General features: G+C 38.1%; 1 protein-coding gene across 5 annotated transcripts in view; it reads right to left on the bottom strand.

Moving 5' to 3' along the window:
• EPC1 (enhancer of polycomb homolog 1) overlaps positions 1-15,478 on the bottom strand; it is a 104,694-nt gene that overhangs the window by 44,296 nt on the left and 44,920 nt on the right. The window contains exon 1 of one of the 5 annotated variants that reach the window (XM_037740927.1): positions 6,510-8,531. The exons of the other annotated variants lie outside the window; for them this stretch is intronic. The gene's annotated coding sequence lies outside the window, so the exon portion shown is untranslated. Of the gene's footprint in view, positions 1-6,509; positions 8,532-15,478 lie in introns of those variants that run through there. 5 annotated transcript variants of the gene reach the window in all.

The following is a 15,478-nucleotide window of genomic DNA, read 5'->3' as shown; positions in this document are numbered from 1 at the left end:
AATGAGAGAAGAGGAAAGTAAAATTAAGTTAAAAAAACTTTATCACTATGTTCAGATCCTTTATTAGACACTTCATGTTCACTCTGAAGATTGATTATTATACCCGTTTTACGGGGGAAGTGAGGCTCAGTAAGATTAAGTCACTTGCCCAAAGTGGTGGAAGTAGGATTTGGACTGAGGTCTGACTCCAGAACCCCATGGTCTTTCTACTGTAGCTTAATTCTTCCTTCTTGTCTTCTTTTGCCTTCCCATCTATGGCTGGGTTCTGGTTGGTACTCAGGGGAGGACTCAGAATGCTAAGAGAGAAGCGAAAAGGACTTTAAACGGCTGAGGAGATGATCAACAGCATCTTAGATACAAGGATCATTAGACAGCTCCACCTAAGGAAGTATGAGCAGGTTTCTTAGCTTTGCTTACAGAATTCTCCTTAGTGTGCTTCTACTTTACTTTAGCTCCTAAGACTTATCTGCTGTTACTGTCCAGGCATCCTGGATATGAAGGACAGAGCTGAGGAAGAGGAAGTCACAAAAGAGCCAAGACCAGGTATAGATGCTTCCCTATGCCATTCTTAATCACGCGTTAGCATTACATATACAGCAGTTCACAGTAAAAAGTCTGTTTTTCTTTAGTAAGTATTGTTTTATCTTGCTTAATATACACAAAAATAGAAAACTACTATTAAAGTTTGTTAGTTCTTCCTCTGGATTTCTAACACTTTGCCTCTTTGACACATTTACCGTACCATATGTGGAAACAAAATAATCTTCTTTCTACAGAAAGTAATCAGAGAGGAGTCTACTTATAAGGAATACAGGCCAGGTGCAGTGGCTCACAACTATAATCCCAGCACTTGGGAGGCTGAGGCGGGTGGATCAACTGAGGTTGGGAGTTCAAGACCAACCTGATCAATGTGGAGAAACCCCGTCTCTACTAAAAACCAATTATTAGCCAGGCACGGTGGCGCATGCCTGTAATCCCAGCTACTCTGGAGGCTGAGGATTGCACTCCAGGCAATCAGCGAACAGTCCGTCTCAAGAAAGGAATCGAGCTTAACACTTTATTATTACTAAAAAATCTACCATAAAAGAAGTCAGAAGATAATGAAATTATTTACCACCCAGAGAGAGAAGGAGTTATGTGATTAACTGAATAGGTTGAAACAAAGTATCAATCAAGTAGACTAAATTTGACCACGTCCTGGTTCTTTTATCAAAAATAACAGATTTATCTATGGTTGTTTTCTTGCCAGTCAATGTAGCACTTAGCTGTTGTTACACTTACTTTATTACATACTTTGTTTACTTATCTAAAATACAAACCTTTAGGGTTTGTATGAAAGCTAACATTTGTGCATGTTTAACTCTGGAATACTATAATGTGACTAGTATGAGAAGCGACAGTTCTCATCAATATGTGGGAGCTAAAAAGAAAACAACAAAAACTGAACTCATGGAGACAGAGAATAAAAAGGCTGGGAAGGGTAGGGAGAGGGAGGGATAAAGAAGGGATGATTAATGGGTACAAAAATATAGTGCGATGGAATAAGATCTAGGGTTTGGCAGCACAATAAAGAGACCATGATTTTTTTTTTAACCATGATTTATTGTATATTTCAAAACAACTAAAAGAATGGATCTAGAATGTTACTAACACAGTGAAATGATAAATGCTTGAGGTGATGGATACTCTAATCACCCTGATTTGATCATTTACACACTGTATGCTTGTATCAAAATATCACATGTACCCCATAAATATATATAACTATTATGTATCCATGATTTTTTTTTAAAAAGTGAAGTATATACAATGTACTTCTTATTTACTTCAGATTAAAACTAAAAATAATCTTATAGAATTTTCTTCCTTTTCACTATCATGAAGTCCCTAAGTTTTACCAAAACCATAAAATCCCCAGCATAATTTCTGATATTTGTAGTAGTATCTTCCTGGACTGGTTAAAAAAAGAAACTTTGACAATCTCAAAACTTTCTTTTTAAAATATGTGTCTTTCCTCTCATTTACTCAAACTCACCCCCTTTCATTTATAATTACCACAGTAGTAAATATTTCATAATTTCTAGTTAGTTTAATATTATTTGATACCATACATTCTTTTCTTCTATATTGTATAACATGGTGTAAGGAAACAAAGTTTCTGATTTCATTAGAAGAGTCTATCAAATAGGAAGGTATATACATATATAAAAGATATAATAATACTATTCAACAGCACACAATGATCAGAAATCTGAATTGAAATTCCACAGTCTGCTGTTTACTAATTGTGACTTGACTCTTCTAAACCAAATTTCCTTATTAGTAAAATCAGATAATTGCCATTATAGGAAGAAAAAGAGATGAGAAACGGATATAAACCTCTTAGCACAGTCCTTAGCACACATGTATTAGCTCTCTGACTAATAAAATCAACTCAACTTGTTTCTTTACTGGTAAAGCGCAGAAAATGCCACTTAACTTCAAATGATGCCATGAGGATTAAATAAAGATATGTCCATAAAGTCCTGATGCATTTATTATTCTAATAGGCAAATTATAATAAGTAATGGCCTAAATTATTAATAGAAATAGTTTAGTTATTCTTTAATAAATAAGCTTAATAGTTAACTCTAAGAAATCTTACTCTTACAGAATACAGGAATAATAAATTTTTAGAAATTTAATTCCAAATTTACCCTGTGTTTTCTTAAAAGATACCCTTTCTCCTCCTAATCTTAAAATTTTTTTTTAAACCTTGAACTAATTTTTATTGGCAGACTGTCACTGTTAACAAGTGTCAACCTATGAACATAATCAAATCTCACTATGGAACTTGAACCTTATGATAAATTCAGGCGCTATACTATACTGACTATACTCAGTCACTTCAACTTGTACAAGAGAATGAGATCTCTCCACATACTGTAAAACATAAAACAAAAAAGAAAAGCACGTATCACCATCCCAGGGAAGCCTTACTTTTAACCAAGCTTTTCTGATTAAATTAATGGCAATAATTCATTTCAAAGATTATATCACATACCTCAACCTACAATGATACAAACTTTTGAGATATGAGATAACTCACTGGACCATTCTTAAAACTAAATGCTATGTAAAATAAATATGGTTTCCTCTTTCCTATGGAAACAAGAGAAAATTTGTAACAACTTTAATTTGCACAAGAAAAGGCAAATTAAAATGTTGAAAAATGTGCCATAAAAGGAGGAAAATTCTTTTCTTGTAAAGGTCCTGACACTAATATAAACATCACATAAACTCCCTTATTTCAGAGCGGAAGGAGATAAAATACATCAAGTAAAGTTTCCAGATAATATTTAAGATGTTCCCTACAAAAACATTAAGTAAGCCACACTAAAAGTTTGTATCATGCATTAAATTTGGTCCGAACGAAAGGCTGATTCTTCCAAATGTAAGCAAAAAAGAGTTATCAATCTCATTATAAAGAAGCAACTGTGGCAGACACTGCTGGTCATTTTTTTTTTTTTTTTTTAACTCTATAAAGGCAAATTAACTCTTTCCAGTAATCAACGGTAGCAGACGATTGGTGTTACAACAGTTAGGACTTTAACTTACTTTTTAATAGAGGGAAGAAGGATAAAGACATTAAACTCAGATCAGATGAAACATGGCCTGCTGAAGTTACACTTCCTCTGTCTTCTTAAATATTTCCAAAAAACAAGAGTGCAGTTAACACACTGCAAGGAGTTGTAGGATAGAATCTACAATATCCCCACTTCCTTATCCTTCCTCTTCCAATACACAAAAACAAATACTGAAAGGGTGAGTCTTCAGAGCTGTTCATCAGGTATTTCCGTATGATTGCACGTTCTGGCTGTCCTGTGGCTGGGTGGGGTTAGGTGACTAATTCTGGCCAATGAGTTGTAAGTCAAAGTGACCTGTATGATTTCAGAACCATAGCATTTAACTGTTGGTGAAAGCTGTGAAATCTTTCAGTGCACTCTTCCTTCTGTTGCCAGGCTTGAGTTGTTTACTGTTGTACCAGCCTGGTTCCCCTTCTGATCCAGGGCAGTGATCCAAAATGTCACAAGAATAAGAAAAAAAAAAAAAAACTTTGGATATTATATGCCACCAAAATTTTTAGGTTCTTGGTTATCACAGCATATCCTAGCCCATCCTAACAAATATAAATTGGTACCTGGAGATAGGATACTATTATAACAAAAAAACTAAAATACATGCCACTGGCTTGAAGGTCAGGCAGCAAGAAAACTTCTCAGAGGCTAGAATGATAGCAATCCTCATCAAGAAATATAAAATATTTGATTAAAAGTCAGTTACAATAACTTGAAAAGCAGATAGATAATGTATTTAATAAACTTATAGCTTTGGGGGAACAGGTTAAAAAACTGGACATTTCCCAACAGGCGTAGGAAAAATGCTCACCATGACCAACCATCAGGACAATGCAAATCAACACCACAATGAAATTTCATCTCACTCCTGTCAGAATGGCTATTAGAAAGCCTAAAAATAGCAATTGCTGATGAGGATGCAGAGAAAAAAGAACTCTCACACACTGTTGGTGGGAATATAAATTAGTACAGCCATTACAGAAAACAGTATGGAGAGGGTCCTCAAAAATGGGGAGGATCAATGTAAATGAAATCAATAGATGAAGAAAATGTGGTGTGACACACATACACACACTGGAATACTATTCAGCTACAAAAAGGATGAAATTCTGTCATTTGCTACAACACAAGCCTAGGAGATATTATGTTAAGTGTGATAAACCAGACACAGAAAGACAAATATCACATGATCTCATTCATATGTGAAATCTCAAAACAAAACAAAACAAAAAATAACTCACAGAAGTTGAGGGTAAGAACAGGGTTTACCAGAAACTGGGGATAACAGGAGGGATGGGAAACAAGGAGAAGTTGGTCAAGGGGTACAATTCACAGTTAGATAGGAGTAAGTTCTGGTACTCTATTGGACAGTAGAGTGACTATTACTAACAACAGCACATTATGTGTTTCAAAATAGCCAGAAGAAACAATTGTGAGTGTTCTCACAACAAAGAAATGACAAATGCTTAAGGTGATGGCTATGTTAATTGCCATGATCGGGTCATTACACAGTGTACGCATATACTGAAACATTACTCTATATAGTCATGCATTGCTCAATAATGGGAATCTGTTTTGAGAAATGCATCATTAGGTGATTCTATCATGCAAATACTATAGCTTTTACTTAAACTTAGATAGTAGCTTACTACATTCCTAGGCTATATGGTATAGCTTATAGGCTACTAACCTCTATAGTATATTACTGTACTGATTACTGTACACAATTATAACACAAAAAAGCATTTGTGGATCTAAGCGTATCTAAACATGGAAAAGGTACAGTAGGCATATGGCATTATAATTTTGGGGGACACCAGAGTCATATATGTAATGTTGTTGACTGAAACGTCACTATGCAGCACATAACCATATGTACGATTACTGTGTGTCAATTTTAAAAACTCTAAAATGGTATGTTGCTTGTTCTGTGTTTGGTATTCCAAGAAAGAAACACATTTTAAAACTGACAAGAGTTAATAATCAGGAATAAAAGGAAGATGGCTCCCAAATGGTGAGGCTTGTGCAGTTGGGAGAGAAGATTTCTCAACCCCAAGCCATAAGTTTAAAATCCACCAAAGGCTTTGAGCGACAAAGAATATCATATTCACCATTAAAACATCTTAATGGGTTAAAGAGTCTCAAAGCAGAGGTCCAATTAAAATTGTGACACCCAGTAAATGCTCTCAGTTGAATAAAATGCTCTGAGATAAAGAAAAAGACACAGACATACACACACACACAGAGCCCAACAGGTTCCTGGTAGCAGCGTTTGTAAGACAGACATCTGGTAAAGAACACTGGCACATGAGCTGAATGTAAATACATTAGAAGCTTGCATAGTTGTGCTGCCAACAAACAACAAACCAGAGCCTGAATTAAAAACCTCATTTAAAAGTATGCTTAAGTCTCCAACTTTCTTTTGGAAGCAGGTTGTCAAGCCTTTTAGTTCCCAACGAGGGTATATTTTCCAATGATTACTTCAGATGAGGCTAAGGAAGATGATGGAAAAGGAGGAATCTCCTAGGTATCAACGGCTACAGCCACACACACACAAAAACAACGGCCTGGGGAGAGGAGTCCCCGCCACCCAGACCTAGTGCTGAAACAAGCATGCTCCCCATATCTAGGATAAATGGGGCTGGCGGGGGGATTTCTGAATGGCTGTGGGATGGGGACTGCAGTGCTCCTCTAAAGTTCTGTTATCCACATGGGAGTGCTTTTTGGGGTTATCCTGTCCCTGTTATTTCAATGTACATTGAGTGCGGCGGGAAGGTAGTTTCAGGTAACATTTTCGTTCACAGTTCCCCAGGTCAACAGGAAACACACATAGATCTGGTATACGGAATTATGTGTATCACCTGGAAACTCTAACTTTGATGCTGTCCTTACCTGGGACTTCTGAGCTGGCTTCACGGGGAAGAGGAGTGTATTTTCTCTGTGAGAAGGGTAAGCCAAACCTTGGCCTACTTATTAACAATGTTGTTTCTGCCTTTTGGTCATATGACAAGATTGTACCTTCTGGCTCCTTTATGATGACATGCAGCTATGTTTCTTGTTCTGGCCAATGAGCTGTGAGCAAAAGTGGTTTGTAACTTCTGGCCAAAGCATCTTAGCAGCAGATGCAAAGAAATACATGAGTTCTTCTCTTTCCCCCACTGCAGTGTACACAATATTTAGGATAAAGGCTGCTCTGCCAGTCTGCATCGTGGAGTGAGGCCACATAGAGCAGAACCCCCAAATCAACCCAGTGGATAGCGCAATGGTAAAAATAGAACTTTGTTGCGAAGCCACTAAGATTTTGAGATTGTTATGTTTATAGCCCAACCATACTTATCCTAACAAATGGAGGGAAACCCTTAAACTCAATTGAACATTCAAGTAAGAGGCAAGCATATAGATCATGTATTTCAAGTTTTCTCTATAAATGATAAAAACGAGAACTAGCAGTTAAGCCATTTGTCTAATCACAGAGTAACCACGTGGTAGATTCCGTTGGAACCATCTTTACCCTCATGTAATGATAAATTACAATAAGAGTTATGTCCCTAATCTCCAGACACAGCTCTGGGATAGACTAAACTAGAAACATATGAATAAATTAACAATAAGCCAATCCAGTCACTTATTAAAAAATTACAGAGACATTAAGCTCCAATGCTAGAGGTACCTGGAGCTTAGAGTCACGTGGTGAGGCTATAACCAAATAACTACATAAATAAAATGGAAATTTACAGCAGTAATTGCTATGAAAGATGATATTATGAGAGCCCACGACAGTCCTGTTATAATGAGTGGATACATAAGGAAGTGACCTTGAGCTGAGATCTGAAGGATCAGTGGGAGATTACTAAACCAACCCAAAGCGGAATGGTGTTTCAGTGCATGAGAATAAATGAGAAATGATTCAGTGGCTGAAGGGAATTTGAAGGCTCTGGGGGACATAAGGGCCAGATTACATAAAGCCTAGTATATAATGCCACTTTGAAAACAATGAGAACTCTTCACAGGTTTTTAGCAAGAGTGACACAATGAGATTTCCTTTTTCAAAGGGCCACTGGTTGTGTTAATACTGGGAGGCAGCAATTGCAGTCTTGGGAGTACCAGTGAGGAAGCTACTTAAATTTAGGCAAGAGATGACAGTACCTTGAATTAGGAAAGTGGCAAAGGAGACAATAACATCTGAAATATTTGGAACTTATTTAAACGTCATTACACTGGAATTTTTACTCAGGATATTTTAAACTCTTGTTAGCCTGTCTACAGCTTCAGCCTAGTTCTCTAATCTTTCCACTGGATTCACAGTCAATCTGAATACATTAAGCTGAGTGGAAGGGCAGCAAACAAAAAATAGCATTTATATCACAAGTATGCCTCTCCAACAGCCCCAGTAATAGGTATGGGTGATCATCTTGTTTCATGCCATTTTATTTGGTAGTCAAACTCACTGGATTATATTCTATTATTTACCAATTGATAAGGTAGGCTGCTTAGCAAAAAATTCTGGATTCAAATCTTAGAAATTGCAGCTTTTATTCAAATGTAAGATTCTAGAAGGGATTTAAGGCAGTTAGGCCCCTAAATAAAGGAACATTATTGTAAGTATTAATTGGTTTCTTGCTAGTGATGCAAAGTATTACGCATCCTTGAGAAATAAAGAGTTTTAGATATGAACAAGAAATAAGGTTCAACTGAAAAATTTTATGGGGAAAAAAAAAACCCAGTCATAAAAATATAAAGGCCGGAAAAAAATGTTAATCATAAGCATTTTTTTTTCTGTCCTGTCTCCAAAAAAGCAGAACAAAATGTTTCATCACTACAAAAGTTAGAATGTCTGATCTCATGTATATTGTACAAAATCACAGTGTAAAAGTTCAAATGTAGGATGAAATAAAACAATGTTTTTAAAATAGTGTTTAGAAAATTACAAGACAAACAAATCAAGGTATATTATTTATTATTTCTGTGCATTTCAGGGTATACAGAAAAAAAAAGATTGCTATTTTCTTTTACTTAAATTGCATTACAAAGAAACATTCACAAAGGGAAAAAATCCATACAGAATTCTCATATGTAGTTTCAAGATTACATTATGGTAAATGAAAAGGAAACTTTAATTAGCTGGGCGTGGTGATGGCCGCCTGTAATTCCAGCTACTCAGGAGGTTGAGGCAGGAGAATCGCTTGAACCCCGGAAGCGGAGGTTGCAGTGAGCCAAGATCGCACCACTGCACTCCAGCCTGGGCAGAAACAGCAAAACTCCATTTCAAAAAAAGAAAAGAAAGAAAAGGAAAATTTAAGGCAGGTAATATGGTAACTGCAACTAAAATCTTCATTTTTGAAACTTTCAGATCAGAGAGAAGAAATTTTAATGTACTAAAGTTTAGAGTAAAATAACTGGTTTTGATTTTATGTTTTCTATTGTACTTATATTTACTTCAAATGAAAACAAAAAATAGATGACTTCTCCGGAACTTAGTATTATAAGTTGGTTTACATGGTTTTATGAGACTTAGAGAGAGATAACATATAAACTATCCAAAGTAAAAATAAGTATTTCTGATATTTACAATTGGGACCTAAGAAAGATTACCTCAGATTGTTTTATTTACTAAGTGAATTATAAGCCCCTTCAAGATAAGACGTGTCTGTAAATTCCACAGTATTTAGCATTATACTTTGTAAATGTAAGTTTACAAGCATTTGATGAGTAAGTCATCTCATAAGTCAACACGATATACAAGTAGTCTAAGCACAACATTTCACAAAACACACTTTGGGAAAGGCCATAACATTTTTTCTGGGTTAAAATTTTGGTTTATTAAAATGTCTCATGTCCTTCCCATAAACCACAGGTTAAATCTTACTTTATTAGTCTCACTCCAAATGCTCAAAGGCTGGAAAACACAAAACAGGTACCTGATTATCATTTGAGAATACAAAGTTATCATTGACTACCTGGATTTTTCCAGAACTTTTCAAACACTAATTTAAGAAACATTTGTGCCAGTATAATGTTAAGCCTTTAAGATACAACAGTTTTTGCTTTCAGAGGGTTTGTTGCAAAGGAAACAATCATAAGTGAATCTGTTTTCCAAAAGTGCTATGACAGGGCTTAGAAAGGCTTCATAAAAGTTGACAGCAAACAGGTTTATTGAATGGATAGAGGAAAAGGAAAAGCATTTGGGGTAAAGGGCAATGTAAGTAAAGGCAGAAGTGAGAGACAGCATGGCCCACTGAGAGAGCATTAAGTACAGTATAGTTCAGTTCACTGGGCACAGACTTGTGGTAGCCAGCCTGCAGGATGGTGCCCAATGATCCCTGTGTCTTGGTGCTGCTCATTCATACCCTTGGGTAGTCCCCTCCCACAGTGAACAGGGTTGGTCTGTGTGACCAACAGCACATGGTAGAAGTGATGGTATGTGATAAAAGACTTGCATGCACTCTTAAGTTGGTACATACTCTTGAATCATGTGTTTTGTGGGAAGCCAGAAGTCATGTTGTGAAGACACACAGGTAGTAGAGAGAACTGCAGGATGGCGGACAGAAGCCTCAAGTCAACAATGTAAGCAAGCCTGGAAGTAGGGCTGCAGCTGACTGCAACCCTAAACAGCTTTTATGCAGATCCACCCAACAGATATTGCCTTTGGATTCCTGATCCTCATAAACTTGAGATTACAAAATAATTGTTTTAAACTGATACATGTGGCCAGGCGTGGTGGCTCACACCTGTAATCTAAGCACTTTGGAGGCCAAGGCGGGCGGAGTTCAAGACCAGCCTGACCAACATGGTGAAACCGCGTCTTTAAAAAAAATAAAATAAAAACATAAAATTAAACTCATACATTTTGGGCAATTAGTTACATAGTAATAGACAAGTAACACATGATGATACTGACAATCCCCACTGCTATAATAAAACACTGAAATGTTGGATTGGCTTTGGAAACAGACCGTGGCTTTTAAGGATGGTATCAGGTAAGAAGCTGTTTTAAAAAGTCTCGTAGATTTCATAAGGCTACAAGAAGAACAGAAAAGTGAGGTGGACGTTATTGGACACCAGAAGAGGAGGTATGTTTGTTAGGAAGGGGCAGGAGGCTTAGTAACACTGTGACCTCTGATCATATAAAAACTGAAAACTTTAGCTGGGCATGGTTGGCTCACGCCTGTAATCCCAGCACTTTCGGAGGCTGAGGTGGGCAGATCATGATCAAGAGTTCAAGATCAGCCTGACCAACATGGTAAAACCCCAGCTCTACTAAAAACACAAAAAAATTTAGCCGGGTGTGATGGCACATGCCTGTAATCCCAGCTACTCAGGAGGCTGAGACAGGAGAATTGCTTAAACCTGGGAAGCGGAGGTTGCAGTGAGCTGAGATTGCACCACTGCACTCCAGCCTGGGTGACAGAATGAGACTCCGCCTCAAACAAACCAACAAACAAACCCCACGAAATTTTGGCAGAGCACGGTGTTTCACGCCTGTAATCCCAGCACTTTGGGAGGCCAAGGCGGCCAGGCTGGGCAACACGGTGAAACCCCGTTTCTACTAAAATACAAAAGAAAATTAGCTGGGCCTGGTGGTGTGCGCCTGTAGTCCCTGCTACCCAGGAGGCTGAGGCAGGAGAATCACTTGAACCCAGGAGGTGGAGGTTGCAGTGAGCTGAGATCCTGCCACTGAACTCCATCGTGGGAGACACAGCGAGACTCTGTCTCAACCACCGCCACCACCATCACCAGCACCTGGACATTTTCTGTAATGAACTGGGTGATTTAGCTAAAGAGAGTTTCAACTAGAAAGTGCTGTCTCCCTTTTTCTGCTATATACAGCAAAAAATGAGAAGACATAAATTAAATCAAGACCTCTTAAAGAAGAGCAAGGACTTGATGGTTTTGAAAATTTGCAGTCTCTTCAGATTGCAAACAATGCTAAACTTCAGAAATGGATTCTGAGCCAAGATCAAATCCAGGGCACTGCCAGAAAAACATGATCCAAAAACTAAGCCACAGGAGTAACTATAAAATCCTCTGTTAAGATCTCAGAAATACCAAAGATGGTACCTCAGAATACTACTTTGTCAGACAAAAGGCCTCTTAGAATTATGCACTTCACAGTGTCTTCTCAGTTAGATGATAAAGCTTTTGCAAGGTGAAGGGTGTTGTCTTTCATTAGCTTAAGGTAGTAAAGGGCATACTCAAATAACTTTGTGCATATGATTTTCAACTAATAGACTGACCCCAGAATGATTCACAAAAGACACACAAAGTTTTTAAAAAGAATTACATATGGCGAAACATTGCCAGCTTGAAGTGAAAGAGACAACAGAAAATGAAGCCTTCAGAGGCCCCAAATATTGGTAAGAAGCAAGGTAAGAAAAGTAGTCAGTTGCAAACATGTACTACCTTTCATGGAGAAGGGTGACTCAGGAGAACCACATGCCCAAAGGGCAAAGCTGAGAGCCAGGGGTGAATTATACCTAGGAATTGAAACCCAATCAAGGATTGCCTGATTGGATTTCGGAACTGTTACAGACCAGGGATTTCCTTGTGCCTACTATCTCTTAGCCCCCACCTTTGATAGGAGTGTTTTATAGAGGTTTTCTTAAGCCTGACTCAATAGTGTATACTGGGCAAGTGTCTGGAGGGAGGATGAGGACCAGGTATCACTTTGGCTTTATAGGTCAGCAGGAATTGTACTTGAGAAGCTCTACTTAAGGAATGTCCAGGAAGTCCCAAGTGTACCTGAATCTAACTTAGAAGAGATTCTGGACTTTGAGCTGTGACAGGATAAGACTTTTGAATATAACAGGAAAAATAAATAAATAAATCACACTTTATACAGGTATATGCTATTGACTCAAATACCATAAATAGTGATGCCAAGGAAGTGACTTTCAAATAAGAACTGCAAAAGTTCTGAACAAAAAAAGTACAACATCCTCTTACTTTATACACCAGCTGCTTTTCTGGAAAATTTAATGTATATTAAAAACAAACAAAAAATCTTCACATGTAAAATGAAATTAGATCCTAGACTCAGATAATTTGTAAATGTTTTATCTGCTGGAATGTTCTCTGGGAAAGTCAAAAGTGTCATTTTGTGGGACTGTGCTTTGTATGGTGGGGTTTGTATCATTACTAGGCACCTCTTATTTTTAATAAATGTCAAGAGCTTTCCTAGTAACTGACAATCCAAAGCATCCCCACAAATTTCCAGAATGTCTCCAGGATGGGAGAATGATATAGCCCCTGTTGAGAACCACTGCAGAGGAAGGAGAAGTCTAAGATATTCAATAACAAACCTTAAAGGTCCTTTTTCTGAGCCCTGAAACAACTGTGCTGTACAAAAATCCTTCATTGTGAAGATATTTGCACAACTGTGCAGCAGGAGTGCTAGGTATTCCTTGGAGTTCAAGGGGTCATCACTTTGTACCTAGCGGTCACCACTTTCTGCCTACTACTTCTAGCTCCAAGAATGGTCTTCTACAGTTAAGAGTATCTAGCAGGAGGGTTACCTTGTATTGTTTGTTCATGTGAAGTTGGTTGGATAAATCTCATCATTCTTTGTAACCATTACCAACAGAGTCCAAGATGTAACCGTACCACCCTGGCTCTCATCACCATTCTAATCTCAGTATCTCCTAATCTGTCCCAATCTTCCACTCTTCCTGACCTTCTCAAAGTCTTCCACTCTGTTGTCTAGACTAAAGATGTATCAGCAAACTCCTCTTTATATTCATTCTCAACTTCTTTCAGTGTTCCCCCATCTTCTTGCCCTAACTGAAGCCTGACAATGTCTTCCAGAAACAATACTCCCCATTGCCCTTTCAAGCAGAAGCTGTTTATTTTGCCATAGCCCAGACCTGTGGATAGCATACACACCCACCCTCCTTGCTTCCCATTGCCAGTTCTACCCTATTTCTTCTTTGCTGTCCCTTCAAAAAACAACAACAACAACAACAACAACAAAAAAACCACTCAGAAGCTCACAGCATCACTCTCTTCCTGAAGCTGTCATATACACTCTCCCATCACAGTGACAGTGCTCACTGTCTTCTCAACTACCACACTTTTCTGGCATCATTTTTAATGGCAGTATTTACATGGATAATGATCTAACAGCGTGACCTTCTCACCCATGCTGATCTTTTCCTCTACTTCATCTCAGACACCGCTCCTGTGGTTATACTCTAGATTTTGCCTTCACTGATAATTATGCCACCTCTGAAATTTAAACTCAAGCATGTCAGTCTTTAGTCACCACCCTCCTAACTTGGTTTCACTCACTCTAGCACTCCCACTGTAACAAATCAATTCCACAGAGCTTTCCATCCCAGGGTACCACTTTCCCACTATTCTTCAGCTCCCGGATGTCTTTTTCCCTGCTTACCCAGTTTAGATCTCATGGTCCATCATGATAATCTTTTAATTTCTTCATCCCTGTCGTCCTCCTTTGTACCTGCTGGTCAAACACTGACCCTTGACGAACCCTATCTACCTACTTTGTGCTGGAACCCAAGTGAATGTGACTGCCCAAATGAGCTGACTGGTCTCACTTTAAAAGAACACAAATACTGAGACCTCAGCAAGTCTATCAATCTTTCTACATTTTACTAATAAGTTAGCTTTCCCATACCTACCTCATCTCTTAAGGTTCTCCCTCACTCTGAGGTGATGACCTCACTCACACCTCACAGAGAAAACAGAATCATAGGATAAACTACCTCATCCTGTCATAACCAACTCTAATGACTGACATGCATCTTTTCTCATTTATCTGCCTTCCTTTTAAAAAGGAAAAAAAAAAAGTTCCCATTGTAACTAGTAACAAATGTCTCCATGAAATGTATCCAGGAGACATTAAATAGTTATTAGGAGTGAAGTCCTTGAGTAGGAGAGAGGATGGGATTATTTCATACTTTCTTTCATGAAATAATTCTACTAGTTCTAGTAATTCTTGCTTTTATTTGTAGCTTTAACATTTTAATCTGATTACCTGGGCTATTTCTACATCTCTTTCTGTTAGTTTTCTCCCTAATTATGGGTCATATTTTCCAGCTTCTTTGCAAGCCTGATAATTTCTTATTGGATGCTAAACACTGAGCTTTATGTTGCAGGATCTTTTAATATTCCTTTAATTTGGCCTTTGTTCTGGGACACAATCATGTTTCTTGAAATTTAGGTTAATTCTTTTGAAGCTAGTGCTCAATCTTTGTTAGGGCAAGTCCAGGACAGTCTTTAGAACTAAGCTGGCCTTGGCCTCACTACTGAGACAATAACCCTTCTGAGAGTTTTACTTGATACTCTGTATTATGAGGCCTTTCCATTCTGGTTAGTGGGAATGTAGCATAGTCTCAGCCCCGTGAGCTTCCCAAACTGTTCTTTCTTTCCTGTTGCTTTTCCCTAGACTTGAAAGTTCCTAATGGACAGGCTCACATCAGTTTTCACCTAGACACTTGAAGGGACACCCTATGAATATCTGGAGCTCTTTTTCTGTGCAGCTCTGGTACTCTGCCCTGAAGTCACAAAGGCCTCCCCACACTCTGAATTCTGTTTCTTCAACTCAAGGAGCTGCCGGGTCTATCTGGGATTTCCCCTCCCTGTGCTGCAATTTGAAAATTCTCAAGGCAAGGAAGTAGGGAAAGCTAAGGCTCAGCTTCATTTGTTTCCTTCACTTGTGCCTGGTGGAACTTTGTAACTAATTTTTTTTTTTTTTTTTTTTTTTGAGATGGAGTTTCACTCATGTTACCCAACCTGGAGTGCAATGGTGCGATCTCGGCTCACCGCAACCTCCGCCTCCTGGGTTCAGGCAATTCTCCTGTCTCAGCCTCCTGAGTAGCTGGGATTACAGGCACGCACCACCA

This window comes from Cebus imitator, unplaced genomic scaffold, assembly GCF_001604975.1.
Source record: "Cebus imitator isolate Cc_AM_T3 unplaced genomic scaffold, Cebus_imitator-1.0 Scaffold92, whole genome shotgun sequence".
NCBI lineage: Eukaryota > Metazoa > Chordata > Mammalia > Primates > Cebidae > Cebus > Cebus imitator.
This window is presented reverse-complemented; position numbering and strand designations above follow the sequence as displayed.